General features: G+C 43.8%; 1 long non-coding RNA gene across 1 annotated transcript; it reads right to left on the bottom strand.

Moving 5' to 3' along the window:
• Window positions 1-2,094: 2,094 nt before the first annotated feature.
• LOC309720565 lies at window positions 2,095-3,649 on the bottom strand. The gene is made up of 3 exons (XR_014280518.1): window positions 3,067-3,649; window positions 2,903-2,983; window positions 2,095-2,414 (listed from the first exon to the last, which is right to left on the bottom strand). It is a non-coding gene; the product is annotated as an uncharacterized lncRNA (long non-coding RNA).
• Window positions 3,650-6,000: the final 2,351 nt, after the last annotated feature.

The raw sequence follows: 6,000 nt of genomic DNA, 5'->3' as shown, positions 1-6,000 counted from the left end.
TTTTCTTCTTTAGTATCCTATTGGCCTACTGCTTTCAAATTTAATTAATTTAAAAACATATCTCTGGTTGTTTTACAGAATTTTCTGTTCTTTATTTTCATCTATGGTTTACTTACTGGATTATAATTTGTATGATTATCTGTTTTTAATGTGTAGTTTCATGCAGAGGTGCCAGGTTCAAACAACCTTTACCTCCCACAGGCACCCATGTTTCCCAAACATCAACTTCTGTCATAAACTAGAAAGCCATTATTTATTTTTGATGAGTCAACAAGTTGTGGGGATAGGTTAATTGGATAATCCAAATTGTCACTAGGTGTGAATGTGCGAATGAATGTGAGTGTGAATGGTTGTTTGTCCCTGTGTGTTGGCCCTGCGACAGACTGGCGACCTGTCCACGGTGTACCCCGCCTCTCGCCCTATGACAGCTGGGATAGGCTCCAGCGTCCCCCGCGACCCTGAAAAGGATAAGCGGAAGCGAATGGATGGATGCTTGTTGTTTTGGCAGTAGGAAAATATTTCTAACAGCCACTTGCTGTTTGTTGGCTTTTTTCCACTTTGACAGTCGACTGGCTTTGTTTTTTCAGTTAACTGTAATAATGGCCGCTCAAGGATATTTGTCTGTGTTGTTTCTTTTTTTAATGTTTTTTTTAATGATTAAATATTTGTAAGTAACCACCAGTAAGGTAAAATACTTTTCTGGCACTGGAAACTTAGTTTTTATAGCTACTCAGGATCAGAGTAAAGATAAAGATGAAGAACCTGAAGGGTTATGCATCCTTACGCCACCTGGTTAAAACTCTCTTTACCAATATTAGGAAAACGTTCTCTCTGAAGACCTCTTTGTGCTTGTTGTTAATGAAACAATCATGTGCAGGATCAACTACAAGCTCCTTACTGTTAAAATGTTGACATGTTGATAATGCGATTGCTCTTTCATGGTGGGAGGCCATCAAAAGATGTATCAGTAGCTAGAGATCAACACATGAGAGATACAGCTGACATTGACGAGTTAAAACAACTTGCAGTGTATGTGGTTGAACATTTAAGAGCAGGAACCCAATTACCCTTAGGGTGTAGTCTTTGGCACAGCAGACACAAGGTGATCAGTACACTGCCCGAGCATGTTGAACCCCCCAAACTCCAGTTCATTTGACTAGTGTGATATGCATGCCATGCTCAGGCACAAGTAGGCAAACTATGGTCCAGTTGGACTTGAGTATGGGATGCATACAGTTTGATCGCTATCTGCACTCAAATATGAAATGTCAACACTTCCTCAGTGACAGCTGCCTCTGCGAAACTGTGCGAGAGCGCTTTTCAGGAGAGTGTATGCATGTGAAATAAAGAGAACATGTACAAGAGAAACTGAGGCGCTGAGACAAATGGATGCATACTTGGACCCGGCTCATTACGTGCAGTGTGAGTGCAGGTCAGAGGGTGAGTGGGGAGGGAGGATAATCATGCTCAGGCAGAGTATGAGGCAACTGTGTCTAGTGTAAGTATGCTCTATTCTGCCTCCAGGTAATTCAAATAACTGCGAAGATTACACATCATCATTACAACCTATAACTTCATTTCAATGGGACTATATGTGCTGTGTTCCAAATGTAATAATGTTCCCCATTACAACCGCAATTCATCTTTTAAAATGATTTCAGTGGCCTTTCTTTTGATTTCAGTGCAGTTGAGGTAAAACTGAGATGGTGAAAATTTGTTTGTATAAAAAAAAAGAAAAAGCAGATAGATCAAATATCCTTTTATTTTTCAGTGTTTGGAAACGTCCACATTTAATCTATTCTAGGAGCAGTGGGCAGTCAACCCTGGGAATCAACTTCAGGTGTAATCTAGTTCTTTGGTCAAAGGTGTAATTTTTATACTTAAGTAGTAGCTTAATCACATTTTTTTTTCTAAAAAAGCAACACTTTATTTTACATTTTGCTATAGAGTTGTGTGTAACCAACTTTAAGGTATAAAGGTGAATTACAGCGCAATAATTACTTGGGCTCGTAATAAGACCCTGGCCAGAATCAGAAGACACCAAATTCGTATGGAGCCAAAGTATTGAGCAGCAATAATGACCTGGACACAATGTTAACTTTTGAGTAGCCACTCTTGTATTGTTACAAAGTATAACAGGTATTTGTCCAATTTGTACAGATAAAGTATAAAATAAAATAAATAGTGTGCACACTCAACAAAATAAAAGTACTCGTTGGGGCCCTTTAAGAATTTAGAGTTAAGCTGGCGATAGCCAACTTCAAAGGTCCTTGTGAATGTAACTGGAATGTATGAGTGTGTGGTGTGTATCTTCTTTGGGGTAGATCGTCCTCAAAGTGGTTGGCTCGCCATCTATCACAACCAGAATATCGTCCTGGTCCTTGGACTTTTCCGTCCTCTCCAAAAAACCTGACCTATAATCCAGGTCATAAAATGTACATTCTAATCAGTCTGTTTCAGATGCATTGTTTAAGGTTAAAATACAAAATCAAAATATTGCATCACCTCATATTCATTGCATCAACATCTTAAATCTTATCAAATCTCACAGTTCTGTTGTACAACATTCAATTTTCAAGCATATCAAATATGAGAACTAAACATCTAAGTTGCTCAAATATTTCTCTATTCATGTAAACATTAATTAAACAATACTTATGGTAAGTAACCATTGACACTCAAAATACAATACACCATAACAAATTCAGAACTATGTGCAAATAAGCAACAAAATATACATATGAGTTCAGTTCAGAGGCATTAAAGCAGTGTGCTTAATTTCTCCACGCTATAGGCCTATTCGTGAGAGAGAAATGCACTAAAAATTACCCTCTAGATTACTTTAAACTCACAGTGAACTGACAAAATTTAGCTTTAGAGCCGCTAAGAACATGTTGCTCACCGTTGCTCTGTTTCACAAAAGCCCAACACACACTGGCGTTGGAATTGCAGCAGCTCTCCGGATGAAAGGTGAGTGGTTAGCCTGTGAGACACCGAGCTAGCATTAGCATGATCGCGACGGTAAGTCTCTACAAGTTTTTTCCATCAGAACAACACTCGTCTTACCGACGTTGCCTCTCTCCTTCATCCAGCCACTCGACTCCGGACTTCCAGCAGGTAAGTAGGCTGGCTTTCCTTCCTCTCAATCCTGAGTTTTCCTCTCTTTTGTCCGTGGATTTCTCAGTTTGAGTAGTAGATGCCTCCACTCCTCTTGCTGAGATGAGAAAAAACCCGGGAGCACCATGCACCTCCACCTCACTTCCTGGCTGACAGGGTCAATGCGGCCTGGGTAGGCTCTGATTGGTTGCTGAGCTAGGTGCCCTCACGTGGGGTGAACTGAGAGGTGCATTCAATGGTCATAGGAAATACGACGCTTGTTGATGTGGACAGTTAATATAAAGAGAATAAGTATGATATTTTTCATCTGGGCTACACCCTCCCCTCCTGAACTCATGCACGTCCCTGTGCATGGTAGACAGTTAAATGATGATTATTTGACGGGTCAAGGAAGAGGGCGAAGCAGGCTCTTCACCATCACTGATGACATCGGCCCAAGCTGAAGACAGTCCTTGCAAGAATGATTTTGCTGCAGTGATCAGAGGATTGCCTAGCTCCGTATAGTCAAGCCGTCGTGGCGGACGACGGTTTCTCTCAGACCTCCTTACAGAATCATTTGTATCCATGTTTTCCCTTGTATCCACTGGGACTATCTCCTCCACTCTCTCCTCAGAATTCGCACCTCTGGTGCCAGCCTCCTGAAATGGAAGTTGCCTTTCTTGGACGTCTGGGTCATCAACAGGTGAGTCAGTTTCAGTTAAGGTTATTTCATCCACTTGTTCGGTCGGTGTGACTCCATTGGTAGATAAGTACTCAGTATCATCTGTAGTACTGTTAGGCATATCAGGTATGTTGCCAAAATCAGATTGGCTGTCAAAAACAGGTGGGTTGTCAATATCAGGAACATTTACAGGACTCTCACTCACTGTGTGGACAGGGGAACTCAACCAAACAGGAATGAGCAAATCATCTTCTTCGTCTGAGGAGTTCTCTTCCTCTAGCGCTGGATTTGCACGGGTTCTTGGCCTGCGTGACACTGGCTTCTGTACATGCTCACTGCTTTCCTCCACAGGTAGGTAGCCACATGGCAGCAACAGATCCCGGTGTAGTGTTCTTAGGGGACCATCTTTGTTTTCAGGCTTAACTGTATATACTGGGAGGTTGCCTGCCCTTCTCACTACTACATGCACAGTGTGTTCCCACTTGTCTGAAATCTTATGTTTGCCCCGGATACGGACATTCCTGACCAATACCCGATCTCCAGCTTCCAAGTCTGATGCAGTTACATGTCTGTCAAACCTCATTTTGTTCTTGTGAGCCATCTTTGCAGCCTTGTCCATAGCTAACTTGTAGCTTTCTTTGAGACGTGACTTGAGTTTTTGCACATATTCAGAGTGAGATGAGTGTTGTTCCTCTTGCACTGGCAGGTTGAATGCAAGGTCAACTGGCAACCGAGGTTGGCGTCCGAACATCAGTTCGTACGGGGAGAAACCAGTCACTTCATTCCTGGTGCAGTTATAAGCGTGGACCAGGGGTTTTACATGGTCACGCCAACAGGACTTATCTTGATCACGGAGAGTTCCCAACATATCAAGCAAGGTACGATTAAATCGTTCCACAGGATTGCCCCTAGGATGGTATGGGGTTGTCCTCACCTTGTGGATACCAGCCACCTGACAGAGCTCCTTGATTGTGCGGGACTCGAAATCTGGACCCTGGTCACTATGCAATTTTTCTGGGATGCCATAGTGTACCATAAAGTTCTCCCACAGACACCTTGCCACTGTGCGGGCCTTTTGATTAGGTGTTGGGATAGCAACTGCAAATTTAGTGAAGTGGTCCGTGATCACCAATATATCTTTGGTTCCACTCCTGTCAGCTTCCAGGGACAAGAAGTCCATGCACAAGAGTTCAAGAGGTCGTGTCGTATTAATGTTGACCAAGGGGGCCGCTCTTTCAGGCCGTGCCTTCCTCCGCACGCACCTGCCACACGTCTTCACTTTCCTTTCCACGTCCAAAGCCATCCTTGGCCAATAAAATCTTGACCTTACAAGGTCCAGTGTACGGTCGACTCCCATGTGACCCATATGGTCATGCAGGCTGGTGAGAACTGTGTTGCGAAGCTCAGCTGGAAGTACAAGCTGGTAGGTTTTCTGGGACCTCTCTTGGCGTCGCCGGTACAAGACATTGTTGCGGAGCTCAAGACGGTTAAGCTCTCGGAGGAGCAGTGGAAGCTCAGGGAACTGTGTGCGCACGGTTGGAGGTGGTGTGTCCCCATATTCGATCTGAGAAATAACATGCTTTATACACTGATCGGCTCTTTGCTCGTCTGCCAGCTCTGCCTCAGTTAGATGGGGAATGGTTGGCAGACCTCCAAACTGTTCCTCTTGCCCATAGCTATCAGGTACAGCACTAGGAGACACAGCAAGCACCTCCACCAAGGCAACACAAGCTGCATCTGCCTCTCTTTCATTGTCAGGACTGACGCTGTAGGTGAACTGCCTCTCACAGATTGCTTTCACCACAGACTGATTTACAGCATTGATGTTGTCTGGATCACAAAGGTGATCTTGAGTGAACTGTTGTATGCGTTCAATCTCTTTTTGTGATTTCAGGTCGTCCGCTAGCCCTCCGTGTGGTCTGCGTGATAATCCATCCGCATCTCCATTCTGCTTCCCTGGACGATAGAGGAGTTTGAAAGAGAATGTGGACAGTGCTGCTAGCCACCTATAGCTAGTTGCGTCAAGTTTTGCTGAAGTCAGAATGTAAGTCAGCGGATTACTATCCGTTACAACAGTGAAGTGGTTGCCGTAGAGATAGTCGCTGAACTTTTCTGTAACTGACCACTTGAGCGCCAGAAACTCCAACTTGTGCGCTGGATAGCGATTTTCGCTCCGTGACAGCCCTCTACTTGCATAGCCTATGACTCTAAGTTGTCCCTCT

This window comes from Aulonocara stuartgranti (genome assembly GCF_965226115.1).
Source record: "Aulonocara stuartgranti genome assembly, chromosome: 13".
NCBI classification, from domain to species: Eukaryota; Metazoa; Chordata; class Actinopteri; order Cichliformes; family Cichlidae; genus Aulonocara; species Aulonocara stuartgranti.
This window is presented reverse-complemented; position numbering and strand designations above follow the sequence as displayed.